The 15,161-nt window shown below is 36.7% G+C and overlaps 1 pseudogene; it reads right to left on the minus strand.

Annotated features, from left to right (window-relative positions):
- Positions 1 to 9,250: 9,250 nt before the first annotated feature.
- LOC114507275 lies at positions 9,251 to 13,883 on the minus strand (annotated as a pseudogene).
- Positions 13,884 to 15,161: the final 1,278 nt, after the last annotated feature.

Here is a 15,161-nt window from a genome sequence, read left to right on the forward strand (position 1 = left end):
GATAGCCAACCTATCAGATGCACAGGTTCAAAGCACTGGTGATCCGGATGCTCACAGAATTGGTTGAATTTGGTCACAAATTAGATGAAAAAATGAAGGCTATGCTAAGTGAAATGAAGGAAAATGCACAGGGAACCAATAGTGATGGGAAGAAAACTGGGATTCAAATCAATAGAGCGGACCAGAAGGAAGAAAGAAACAACCAAACAGAAAAGAATGAAGGAACAAGAATTTATAAAACTGAGGAGAGGCTTGGGAACCTCCAGGACATCTTTAAACATTCCAATATCTGAATTATAGGGGTACCAGAAAAAGAAGAGGAAGAGCAACAAGTGGTAAAATTATTTGAACAAATAATAAAGAAGAACTTCCTCAATCTGGAAAAAGAAATAGACTTCCAGGAAGTCCAGGAAGCTCAGAGAGTCCCAAAGAAGTTGGACCCAAGGAGGAACACAACAAGGCACATCATAATTACATTAGCCAAGGTAAAAATAAGGAGAGAATCCTAGAAGCAGCAAAAGATAAGGAGACAGTACTCTACAAAGGAGTTCCCATCAGACTGTCAGCTGATTTCTCAAAAGAGATCTTACAGGCAAGAAGGGGCTGGAAAGAAGTATTCCAAGTCATGAAAGGCAAGGACCTACATCCCAGATTGCTCTATCCAGCAAAGCTTTCATTTAGACTGGAAGGGCAGATAAAGTGCTTCTCAGATAAGGTCAAGTTAAAGGAGTTCATCATCACCAAGCCCTTATCATATGAAATGTTAAAGGGACTTATCTAAGAAAAAGAAGATAAAAAACATGTATAGTAAAATGACAGCAAACTCACAATTATTAACAACCACACCCAAAACAAAAACAAAAGCAATGCAAACAAATAGAACAGGAACAGAACCACAGAAAGGGAGATCACATGGAGGGTTGGCAACAGGGGAATGCGAGGGGGAAGGAGGGGGAAAAGGTACAGAGAATAACTAGCATAGATGGTTGGTAGAAAACAGATAGCAGGAGGGTAAGAATAGTATAGGAAATGTAGAAGCAAAGAACTTATAAGTACACCCCATGGACATGAACTAAAGGGGGGGAATGTGTGTGGGAGAGGGTATGCAGGGCGGAGGGGAGTGAAGGGGGGAAATAGGACAACTATAATAGCATAATCAATAAAATATGTTTTAAAAAAGAAAAGAAATAAAACTCTTTCCATTCAAAGTGACAATTTTCTAAGTACAAAATCCAATAGAATCTACAAAAAAATCCACCTAGAACAAGTGAGGTCACAGGATACAAAATAAACACACAAAATTCAATTTTCTTTCACATATGAGCAATGAACATGACACTAAAATATCATTCATAACAAAATGAAATATGAAATATTTCAAAAAGTGAAATATTTAAATGTAAGTCTAACAAAACATGGGTATAGCTTTGCTGACAATTACAAAATGCTAATGAAAAAATCAAAGTTCTAAATAAATGGAGAGACATGTCATGTTCATGAAATAGAAGACTCAGCACATCAAAGTATCTATTCTTCCCCACTTGATATACAGTGTTAGTGCTGTTTTCTATTAAGAATCCAGCAAGATTCCTCATAGATATAGACAAGATTATTGTAAAATTTATATGGAAAGACAAAGGAAGTAGAATAGCTAAAACGACTTTTAAAAAGAAGAATAAAGTGGAGAAATCAACATCTGATTTCAATGTTCTCCATTTGTATAATTTTGTCATTTCAAGATTGTTGTTGCCAGGAGTTAAGTCCCACTGTGGAAAAGTAGGGAGAAGGTTGGGTGTAGTTATAAAAGTGCAATAAAAGTGATCTTTGTGGGGATGGAATTATCTATATTTTGACTGTATCAATGTTAAAATACTGCATGTGGTTTCATACTTAGCTTTCCAACATATTATCATCAGGGGAAACTAGCCAAAATATACACTGGATCTGTCTGTATAATTTCTAGCAATTGTTGTCAATCTACAGTCTTCCCCTCAAAAGTTTTTTAATTAAAAAAAGTTAAAGGAATACTATCAATAATTTACACCAAAAACTTTGAAAACAAGTAAATTCACATGTTTATGAATTTGTATTTATAAATGTGTATATATATAGTGTGCATAACATATTAAGTAACATATATAAAATATATGAATAAGTAATACATATTACTTAAAAAACTGTTAATAGCCCCTGGCATGCTATAGCATTGCAGTTACAAGATTTTCATCTGTGGTAAATCCGGATGGCGTACAGTGGAAGGAGATGCACTGACCTATGTAATACTTCTGGCACTTGAGACTTACAGGAAAATATTAGCTATTAAGCCTGTGGAATTAGTTGGTGGTTGCTAGGCCCTACTGAAGCAATGAAGAGAGGACAACATGCTCAAGTCACAGCAGAGTTGTAGAAGCGGGATTCCATTGTCCAACACCTCAAGGCCTATCAGTTCTCTAATCTGAGCTACTGCTGAATGTTTTAGAAAGTGAAGAATTGTTACCTCTCCTGTGTATCTAGTGCATTATTTTGCATCAGCCAGTCGTGGAAACATGTTAACAGGTTGGTAGATATTATTCTCCAAAGGTTTTTATTGGTCTGATCATTTCCATTTGCCCCATAGCTCTACTCTTTTCCCTTCTCCACCCTCCCTTCTGCCCCAGTTGCTCACCTACATGGACTACAACAATAGGCCCCTCTTACCTTTTGGCTTCCAGCTGGGATTGGCCATTAGGACACCTTAATAAGTAAATAGAAGGAGAAGAGTAAGGATACTTATTATCCTGTCTTCCTCTTTGCAAAATCACCCTTTGGCTGTGTTCCTGACTCAAGGTAATTGCTTTCTTCTAAGGAGCCTGCTTGACAAGACTCTCTCCAATTTGGGGTTCCAAAACCTTTCCTTGTTTTCATTTCTTCAGGCCTCATGGGAACCAGCTCTGCTGCCAGTAACTCCAGGACAAGGCTTACAGTTTCCCTCCACCGACACCATTTTGTATGTTCCCTTTAATAATCTTCCTCAAATTTTCCTAATTTGCATGTGTCATCTATTTCCTTCTGAAATCTGACTTATACATGTATAGTCTGTGTTTTTCCCTAAATCATCTCCTAGTAATTGGATGTGATTAACAAGGACGGACCTCAGCCAGTTCCAGAAGAAATGAACTCTGTAGAAAAGGTCTCATTCTTGGTACTAGGAAGCCTAGAGTTCACCCAAATAAGAAAACAGAAAAATTTTTCATGTTTCCCCTTTTTTCCTCCCCTCTCCTCAGGTCAGACACTCCTATAACCCCCCATTAATGACTGCTGATAGTAATTTTGTGGATAATTTTCTAAACTGTGCCCTCTAAAACCCAACATTTTGGTGGAGGGTCTTTAGGAGGTTCTATGGGGTGAGGGGAAGTATAGCAAAAATGAACACAGCCACAGCAGGTAGACCTTCCTAACACCAATTTCATCCAGAACACTTTTCTAAACTGAATTTGCTGGGGTGACACTGGTTCACAAAACCATACAGGTTTCAAGTGTACAACTCCACAAAACATCATCTACACAGTGCATCATGCACCTAGCACCCCAAGCAAAGTCTCTTTCCATACCCACTTATTCTCCCTTGACCCACCTCCACCTACCCTCTACCTCCTTTTCCCTCTAGTCATCACCACACTGTTGTCTGTGTCTGTGGGTTATAATTATATGCTCTCTGGCTAATTCCTTCACCTTCTTTCATTCAGTGCCCCAAACCCCTCCCTTCAAACAGCTGTCAGTCTGTTCCATGTATCCATGCCTCTGTTTCTATTTTGTTTGTCAGATTATTTTGTTCATTAGATTCCACATATAAATGAGATCATATAGTATTCATCTCTCTCTGACTGGCTTATTTCACTTAGCAGAAAAATCTCCAGGTCCATCCATGCCATTACAAAGGGTAAAATTCCTTCTTTTTGATGGCTAAGTAGTATTCCATTGTGCAAATGTACCACTACTTTTTGATACACTCATCAACTGATGGGTACTTAGGCTGCTTCCAGATCTTGGCTATTTAAATAATGTTGCAATGAACACAGGATACATACATGCTTTCCAATTTGTGTTGTGGGTTTCTTAAAATATATTCCTAGAAGTGGGATCCCTGGGTCAAAAAGCAGTTCCATTTTTAATTTGTAAGGAGACTCCATACTGTTTTCCATGGTGCCTGCACTAATCTGCATTCCCACCGACAGTACATGAGGGTCCCATTTTTTCCACATCCTCGCCAGCACTGGTGATGATATACAACTCAACACTAGGAAGATAACCCAATTAAAAAATGAGCAAAGGGCTGAATAGACCCTTCTCCAAAAAGGACATACAGATGGCCAATAGACATATTAAAAGATGTTCAACATCATTCATCATCAGAGAGATGCAAATTAAAACCACAATAGGATAGTTTCCACCAAGATGGAGGTGCAGGTAGAAACTCTCTGCTTCCTCACACAACCCAAAGGAGGATTACAACCAATCTAAAATCAACAAACAACCAGAAGTGCAAGAAAATCACACTGCATGGAACTTTGACAACCAAGGAATTAAAGAAAAAGTCAGCCAGAACAGCCAGACTGGTAAGAACCTGTGGCGAAGCAGCAGACCATGGGGGCAGGGCTGGCTGAAGGTGAAACTGAGACTCAGAGCTCACTGTAGACTATGGTGGTTGCCATGGTGGGAGATACTCCCAGTCTCACACAAGAGTTCCTTGGAAAGTGCGCTAGAGCTGAGCAGGCAAGCCTCACTGTTCCCTCTCTGGCGCCTCCCCCGCAGGCAGCGCCACAACACAGCAAGGAGGGTTGCCCTGCTTGGGTGAATACCTAAGGCTCCGCCCCCTTACAACCTATCAGGTGCACCAAGACAAAAAAATATGACCCTAATGAAAGAAAAGAGCAAAACTTCAGAAATAGAGCTAAGTGATGAGGAGATAGTCAACCTATCTGATGGAGAATTTAAAGCTCTGGTAATCAAAATACTCACAGAGCTGACTGAGCTTAGTCAAAAAATGAAAAAAAAAAAGATATCCAAAATGAAATAAAGCAATATATTCAGGGAACCAACAGTGACAGGAAAGAAACCAGGACTCAAACCAACAGTTTGGAACAAAAGGGAAAAATAAACACCCAGCTGGAACAGAATGAAGAAACAAGAATTCAGAAAAGTGAAGAAAGACTTACAAACCTCTGGGACAACCTGAAATGTTCCAACAACGGAATTATAGGGGTGCCAGAAGGAGAACAACAGCAAGAAATTGAAAACTTATTTGAACAAATAATGAAGGAAAAGTTCCCCAATCTGGTGAAGGAAACACATTTTTTGGAAGTCCAGGAAGCTCAGAGAGACCCAAAGAAGTTGGACCCAAGGAGGAACACACCAAGGCACATCATCATTAAGTTAACCAAGATTAAAGATAAGGAGAAAATCCTAAAAGCAGCAAGAGAAAAGGACACAGTTACCTACAAAGGAGTGCCAATAAGACAATCAGCTGATTTCTCAAAAAAAAACTTTGCAGGCAAGAAGGGGCTGGAAAGAAGTATTCCAAGTCATGAAAGGCAAGGGCCTACATCCAAGATTACTCTATCCAGCAAAGCCTTCATTTAGAATGGAAGAGCAGATAAAGTGCTTCCCAGATAAGGTCAAGTTAAAGGAGTTCATCATCACCAAGCCCTTATTATATGAAATGTTAAAGGGACTTATCTAAGAAAAAAAGATAAAAAATGTGAACAATAAAATGACAACAAACTCACAGCTATCAACAAATGAATCTAAAAGAAAAGAAAAACAATGAAAACAAAGACTAAGCAAACAACCAGAACAGGAACAGAATCAGAGAAATGGACATCTCATGGAGGGATTTCAGTGGGGAAGGGGAAGGGAGGAATGGGGGGAAAAGGTACAGGGAAGAAGCATAATTAGTAGGCATAAAATAGACAGGGAAAAATAAAAAATGGTATACGAAATGGAGAATTCGAAGAACTTAGATGTACAACCCATGGACATGAACTAGGTGTGGGGGGGGGGAATACTGGATGGTTGGGGGATGCAGGGCAGAGGGGGATTAAAGGGGGAAAAATTAGGAAAACTGTAATAGCATAATCAATAAAAACTACTTAAAAATAAATAAATAAAACCACAATGAGATATCACCTCACACATGTCAGAATGGCTATCATCATCCAGAACACTTTTAACTTTTTTTAATTTATATGTTATTATCCCATATAAAATCTTATTTGTTGAGAGTATTCATAAAGGATGTTAAATTTTGTCAAATGTATTTTTCTCTTTCTAAGGAGATGGGTCATATGATTTTTATTTCTATTATACTATTGTGATGTATCCTATTATTGATTTGTGTATGTTGAATCATCCTTGCATCCCAGGGGTGACTCCCACTTGTTTATGATGCATAACCCTTTTAATATGCTGTTGATTTGGATTTGCTGGTATTTTGTTGAGAATTTTTATGTCTATTGATCAGAAATATTGGCCTATGGTGCTCTTTTCTTATAGTGCCCCTATCTGGCTTTGGTATCAGGATAATATTGGCCTTGTAAAATGATCTGGGAACAATTCCCACCTCTTCAACTCTGGAAAAATCTGAGAACAATTGGCACTAATTTTTATATAAATGTATGGTAGAATTCACCAGAGAGTTATATAAAAATTATAACATCTATCTGTCTATCTATTTATCTATCCCCAGAAGCCATCTGGTCCTAGACTTTTCCTTGTTGTGAGGTTTTTGATTACTGACTCAATCTTTCTTCTTAATCATTCTTGGTCTATTCAGATTATCTATTTCTTCATGATCCAGTTTTAATAGGTTATATGTTTCTAGACATTTATCCATTTCTTCAAGGTAATTCAATTTTTTGGCTTAAAATTGTTCAAGATCATCGCTTATGATCCTTTGTATTTCTGTGGTATCAGTTGTAGTATCTCCTCTTTATGATTTTATTTGAGTTTTCCTCTTTTCTCTTAGTCTAGCTGAATGATTGTCAACTTTATCTTTCAAAATAAACAAAAGCTCTTAGTTTCATTAATCTTTCCTATTGGTTTTCTGGTCTCCAGTTTATTTCTACTCTGATCTTTTTTATTTCCTTTTTTGTACTAACTTTGGGCTTAGTTTATTCTTCTTTTTCTAGTTCCCTGAGGTGTGAAGTTAAGTTGTTTACTTGAGGTTTTTCTTTTTTCTTAATGTAGGCATCCATCACTATAAATTTACCACTCAGAACTGCCTCTAAGCAGTTCACATCATGAGTTTTAGTATGTTGTATTTCCATTTTTATTTGTCAAGAATTTTTTTTCCATATTTATTTCTTCTTTGACCTCTTGGTTTTTCAGGAGTGTGTTATTTAATTTACACATATTTGTTAATTTTCCCACTTTCCTCCTGTTACTGATTTCCACTTTCATTCCACTATGGTTGGAAAAGATACTAGGTATGATTTCAATCTTTTTAAATTTGCTAAGATTTATTTTATGACCTAAAATATGACAATATCTTCCATAATGTCCCATGTAAACATAAAAAGAATAGCTATTCTGCTGCTGTTAGGTGAAATGTTTTGTATATGCCTGTTAGGTCCATTTGGCCTGAAGTGTAGTTCAAGGCCAATGTTTCCTTATTAATTATATACATGACATAATATATACTATTATGTATAAATTACTTATAATTGGTTTATTTAACAATATTTTATAAAGTTGAAGATGTGCATTTTTTAACCCAGCAATCTACTTTCAATTGTATTCCTTTAAATTGTTAATCTTCAAATCAGAATATTTTTTTTAAATATTTTATTTATTTTTTTAGGGAGAGGGGAAAGGAGGGAGAAAGAAAGGAAGAGAAACATCAGTGTGTGGTTGCCTCTCGAGTATCCCCCTACTGGGGACTTGGCCTGCAACCCAGGCACATACCCTGACTGGAAATTGAACGGGCAGTCCTTTGCTTCAAAGGTCTGCAGTCTATCCACTGAGCCACACCACCCAGGGAGAACATTTGTTTTTTGAGGGTATATGGAAGCATTCCAACGGATACCAAGTCATAGAATAGGAAATCAGTTTGAGGCTTAATTTTCACATCTACTCTTTCCTAAAAGTTTTTTTTTAAGCCTGTCCCATTTCTCCACCCCACTGACAAACACCCTTCTGATTTTACAATGCTCAGAGCACTGAATGACCAGACCAGACCATTTCAAAACTCTTTTCCCTTTGCTACAGTAACTGGCAACACCTTGGGTGGAGGCAGCTATATCAGCCTGGGTCCCACAATGGGGATAATGTACAGCAGAGCCCCAGCTAATCCAAGAGGGTGTGTAGGATGAAAAAAATAAACTCTGTTTAAGCCACTGAAATGGGATTGTTTCTTATTACCACATAAATTGCTTATCCTGACTGATATAAAGACAAGCCCCTGGCCACTTTACACTATATTATGACGACTTGCCCCACTGTAAAAACCTATTTTTCAATGAAGAGGGCATTTTTCTTTCTCACTGGCTTTCAGAATGTACCTTAAAATGTATATTGACACATATTTGAATTTTTTAAAAAGTCACATTTTCTCTAACAAAGTTTAATTCTGGGCTGATAGATTTGCAAATTAAATTTTGGTTATCATTTTCAATGAATTGAATTAAAATAAATCTATAGTCCTAAGATTTTGATGACAATATCTTTAAAACATGAACACTGCATTTTATTAAAAAGTTATTAGCAAAGTTGTATTAAAATAAACAACATACTTACTTTTCCCAAAACTTTCTGATTATATTTAGTTAAACAACATGCCTCTAAGTAAAAGAGCAATGAGTGTAATTAATAGTTTTTTTCCATTAAAGCCTTGTTGGTATATTTTCCAGAAACTGAGAAAGTAATGACCGTAATATCTATAGAACAAGATATTTTGCAAGTCAGGTTGTTTCCAAATCTTTGCTTTCAATAAAATTGAAGGCAGACCTAACTGAGTTGTCAGATGACAGACAATTAATGTTTATGATAATTACATTATTTTCTCAGTACAAGTTCAAATAATTGATACAGTTTTAGCAAAATACTCCATTCCCATTCACTTTTTTTTTTAATTTCCTCCAGTCTGTTTTAGTAAGTGATAGTACTACACATACTACACAGTTCAGGATTAGAAATTTCTAATAAACCTTCTGAAACTGAAATGCTTCCTTTTACATCTCCCAAAAGTCCACCCCCAGCAGAGGGAAAAGATGCGTCCTGCGTTTCTTGGGGGAAATCCAAGTCCATGTGTTGTCTCTTTGCAAGGAGACGGAGCAGGGAGAGCAAGTTCTAGCCCACAAGGGAAGGACTAACAGGCAGTAAACACACTGCTCCATCTGTCCTGTGAGGCCTGCCTGCCTGGCCTTCAAAGGAAACTGTATCCTGTATCGCAGCATTTTTCAGTGTAGTAGTATCTCACATTGTTTCTTGCAGCAGAGAGGCTGGGCTCCTCCAGGAGCCTCTATCCTCCCTCTACCACCAGCAGCTGTAGGCCAGGGCATGGTGGGTGTTAGCCATCTTGTACATGTCATGCTTCCTCTTAACCACTGGGTGTTGGATGTGAAAAGCCTCCAGCAGCTCACTCCAGCAGCTTCTCTGGCATCAGCATCCATCCACCGATGCTCCTCCCTGCACTCAGTAATCATCCATTTCATGGCCTCTGGTGGGCTAGCAGCACAGGGACCTGGCAGAAATGGCCACGCTTTCACCAGAAAAGCGTGGAAAGATGGTGGAAGATGGTGTAGGGGTTGTGTTCAATGGTTGCCTGTTGCTCTGAAGCAGTAGGATACTTCTCAAACTGCTTCATTCTCACAGCTTCCAGAGCCTATGTTATGAGGGATCTGGCCAGTACTTTGCTTCCTCCTTTCATCATCATGTCAGCGAATGTACTGATCAACAGATCTTCAAACAGAGAGCTTGTTTTTATCACTGGGGCAGCTCTGATATGCTGAGTCTTCCTGAGCTCCTCATTCAAATTTCTCCTCAGTTTCTGCCACAGGCGGTAATAATCCTTGTCAGTCTGAGGATCCCTGTATTCAGAGCCATAGTGGCTCCACCTCCTCTGTGTAGCCCTAGAAACTTCAGGACATCATTCTGCAGGCACAGTGCTGGGTTCAATCACCATCACACTGCCTTCACCGTCCCATCCACTGTTTTATGTGAATAAGATTCTCAGCAGCTTAAACTAGAGTAATAAAAAGCAGATATACGATTGATGCTTAATTCACATCTTACGACAAATTATTATTTTTCATGAATATATAAACTAAAAAATGTACCCAAATATATTGTATCAGATGTGTCTAATAAAACTTTTATGTTTATGTTAAATAACTATTCCCCAAAATAATTATGTTGCCTTGGCCAATTTTGTATTACTAATAATAGTGCTACTAACTCAGTTCAAAATAAAATGTTTTAACATTCAGAGTCTTTGGTCATGGAAGAAAATCTTTTAAAAATATTTATTTACATTTAGTTATAGAGAAGTAAGGGCAATTGAGAAAATATTTCAAACATCAAAAAATGCATTAGGATAAAACTTGATTAGAATGGAAATGTGAATTCAAGAAGAAAATAAAAACAATGTGAAATGTCAGACTATTATATAATAGACAGTAGAGCTTATGTTTCTTTATATCGATGGTGATGCTGCCTCTCAACTTATTCTGACATCCAAACAGCTGTATTTTAAAATATCAATGTTTACCAAAAAAATCACAGTTGCCTCTATTCAAATGTGAATGAAACAAAGTAATTATTATCTTAAAATTGTGCAAGAATCACACAGTTAAGATTATTGGAAGCACATAAAGAAAAGTTTCTTTAAAGAAATTTTCACACACATGCACCTGGAGAAATGTAAACGAATATCACTCTAATGCTTGAAATAAGGAAAACTTAGGGAAAAAACAAAATTGCATCAACAGGAGAATGTAGGAAAAATGTGTGTATATATATGTTATACTACTACAAATACAGGAACTAAAATGAACCATATGTATATGAATAAACATAAAGGACTGTCACTGTCAAAAATACGTTGATAATGCATATTATTTATATGTTTTAACCAGCAAAATATTTAAAACTATTGAACTATATTGTTTAACTAGATAATACAGAATAAAATTTTAAAACATTCATGGAATTAATAAACATCAAATTCATGACAGGTTAACTCTCAAAAGGAAGGGAAGAAAAAACAAGACTGAGGAGGTTGTACACAGGGCTTCAACTGATTGTCATTGTTTTTCTTACTAAATAGGTCTAAGGCTGTTCCAGCCAAATGTTAGAGTTATTAAAACTCTGTACAGCTGGGAAGTAGGCACATGGGTTGTTATGTACTGATATATAGAACTGAGTAATTTTCTAATAAAAATAGCTAAAAGTAAAAATTATTGGGTTGGCCAAAAAGTTCTTTTGGTTTTAAAGACTAAAAGACACATTTAAAAATAAAAGACACATTTTCATTTTCGCCAACAACTTTATTGAACAATGTATTCACCATTTTGTTCCACTACCTTCTGTTATCTTTTAGGTAACTTCCTAATTTCATCCTTCCAAAATTTTGTATCTTTTTGAGCAAAGAAATGTTCCAGAATTTTTTGCAGTCTTCCAGGGAATTACAATTTTTTCCATTAAGAGAATTTTGTAAAACTGAAATAAATGAAAATCCAAAGGTGCGATGTCTGGTAAATACAGAGGATGAATCAGAACTTCCCAGCCAAGCTCTAACAGTTTTTGCCTGGTCATTAAACATGAGGTCTTGTGTTATCCTGATGGAAGATTATGCATTTTCTGTTGACTGTTTCCAGACACTTTTCACTGAATGCTGCTTTCAGCTGGTCTAATTGGGAGCAGTAGTTGTTGGAATTAATCATTTGGTTTTCTGGAAGGAGCTCATAATAGAGGACTGACTCCCTTCCACTCCTACTATATACGCATCACCCTATCTGGGTGAAAACCAGACTTTGGTGTGGTTGGTGGTAGTTCATTTCATTTGCCCCTCGATCTCTTCTGTTCCACATTGTTGTAAAGTATCCCCTTTTCATCGCCCATCACAATTTGTTTTAAAAACAGAACATTTTCTTTATGTTTAAGTAGAGAATCACATGCGGAAATACAATCAAGAAGGTTTTTTTCCTTTAATTTATATGGAACCCACACATCAAAGCAATGAACATAACCAAGCTGTTGTAAATGATTTTTGACTCGATTCAGATATTTTTTAATTTTTATTCTTATTTATTCTGTTACAGTTGTCCCAATTTTCCCTCTTTTTTTCCTCCACCCAGCCCCACCCCCACAGTCAATCCCCCACTGTTGTCCATGTCCATGGGCCATTCATACATGTTCTTTAACTAACCCTTCCCCTGATTTGGATATTTTGAGTACAGCTATCTCCTGTGTGGTATAACGTTGATTGTTCTCAATTAATGTCTCAAATTGATTGCTATCAACTTCAATTGATCTATCTGACCATTGTAGCATTGTCCAGCCAAAAATCTCCAGTGTGAAATTTTGCAAACCACTTTTGACACGTTTGATCAGTCACAGCACCTTCTCCACACACTGCACAAATCTTTTTTTTTTGCACTGCAGTTGCATTCTTACCTTTCCTGAAATAATAAAGCATAATAAAGCAATAATAAAGGCTAAAACTGTTGCATATTTTCTTCCATCTTCAATATTAAAATGGTCATACAACAATTCACCAATTTTGAAAACTTTTTAAAAATGCATGTTGATATGACAGCTATCACATACAACCTAACAAAATTGTTTCAAGTTAAGTTAAAGACAACTAAGTGCTACTAGAGCTATCTGACAGAAAAAAAGAATGAATCTTTTGGTCAACCCAATATATAAAAGAAAAACTGTAATATAATGTATTATGCTAATTCCCCCTAAAGAGGTAAGAATTTTTTAAATTGTCAATCTAACAGATCACAGGGACAAGAAAAACAAAATACAAAAAATGAACATAAAAGGTGGTGAAAATTTAAATAAATCAATAATCACAATATATGAAAGGAGAATAAAGTCACCATTGAAAAACAGAGACCCTCAGGGTTTTTTTGAGGTAGCCATGTAAAACCTACAAAAGACACAACTTAAACAAAATGACATACCAGGGTTGTAGATATATTAACATTAGATACAATGAAATTGAAGGCAAAAGGCAGCAATGGGGTTAAACAGAGAAACTACATAACTATTGTAAAAAGGAGATCATATAGTCTTAAATTTATGTGCATTTAACAACGCGTATACAAAAAGCAAAAAAAAAACAAAACAAAAAAAAACTGAAAGAATTATAAGACATTGACTAATGACAATCATAGAGGAAGATTTTTATCTCATTTACATCACAGTATGATCAACTGAGTAACTTCCCCACCTCCCAAATCTATAGGATATAGAAAACTTGAACAACCAAATTAGTATTTAGACTGCATAGGCATACATAGATAGAACCCTGAAAAAAACAAAAACAAAGCAAACTGAAAGTGCTGTAGCTCTCCCATATCCAAAGGGGATACATTCCAAGACCCCTCCAGTGGACACCTGAAATTATGGATAGTACCTAACGTTACATGTACTATGGGGTTTTTTTATACATACATACCTATGATAAAGTTTAATTTAAAAATTGGATACAATAAGAGATGAACAACTAATAATAAAATAGAACAATTATAACAATATTTATAATAAAAGTTATGTGAATGTGGTCCTCCCTCCATCGCACTCTCTCCAAATATCACATGGAACTCTACTCACCTTTTACTTAAAGAGGCACTTTCTGACTTCTTTTTGGCATAATTCTCGTGCCTTGGGGCCATTGCTAAGTAAAATAAGGGTTATCTGAAGACAAGCACTGTGATACCACAACAGCCCATCTGATAATGCAGGTGGCTACTAAGTGACTAATGGGCAGGGAGTGTACACAGCAAGGAGTCTCGGGTCAAAGGGATGATTGACCTTCCAGGCTGCACACAACAGGTAGGTTCAAGATTATATTCACAACAATGCACAATTTAAAATTTGTAAATTGTTTATTTCTGGAATTTTCCATTTAATGTTTTTGGTCCACAGTTGACCATGGGTAACTGAAACCATGGAATGTGAAACCATGAATGAGGAAGATGACTATATATTGTTCTTTTGAATGTCCACAGGACAACAGCAAAAAGCTAACATGGTTAGGTTTCAAAAGAAGTCTCAACGAATTCTAAGTCATCACTACACAGATCACATTCCAATATTACAATAACAGATAAATTAGAAAACAACAATAAAATGATCATTTTAAGTACTAATGTATATTTGAAAACTTTTGTTTTAATGAACTCTTAAAACAAGAAGGACTCTCAGGTCCTGTCAGTCCAGTTTATAAAATTTGTACTAGAATTTTATCTCCATTTAAGTGCCAACTCAGACAGTGGCAATAACACAAAGAATCCACTGGATGTCAGTGTTACTTTATATTTATTCTCCTTTGCCCAAATGGTGCTGTACACAGAACTTCCAATCCAACAAACAAATCATATTTCAGGCCCAACCCTAAACCTTTTTAGGGTTGACTCAAATACCTAATAATGAGAAAATAATAATATTTATAGTGAATAACTTTAATGTGCTATAAAATGGAAATTTTTATCATACAATTGTTTCCTAACTCTCAGTATATCTTCTGTGAATTATTTATGACCTTGCTAAAGCAGTTTTGTAAGATTTTATAGGCCTTTTAAGAGACAAAAGCTATACAAACAGCATGTCTTGGCTCATGCTTCAGACTTTCCTAAAATTTCTCAAACAAGCAGCATCTGGCCTCGGCATGTCCTGGACTTCTCGCTAAGTGGTCCCAGGCCTGGCACCAGCAGCAGCCAGCTTTGGTTTGCAGCTTAGCCTCCACCAGGCACTTCCAAGCCCAGCACAAGTAGCAGCCATCTGTAGATGGCTTGGTAGCTCATGCCACATGGCCTTGGACAGAACACAGGCAGTAGCTGACCTTGGCCTGCACATCCCGGGAGACCTCTCAGCCAGTGCACCCAGTGGACAGCTTCAAACTACAATGAAGCACCACCACCAAACCCCTTCCACAAGCAACACATTCAAGG

Source organism: Phyllostomus discolor, chromosome 10 (assembly GCF_004126475.2).
Source record: "Phyllostomus discolor isolate MPI-MPIP mPhyDis1 chromosome 10, mPhyDis1.pri.v3, whole genome shotgun sequence".
In the NCBI taxonomy this organism is placed as follows: Eukaryota; Metazoa; Chordata; class Mammalia; order Chiroptera; family Phyllostomidae; genus Phyllostomus; species Phyllostomus discolor.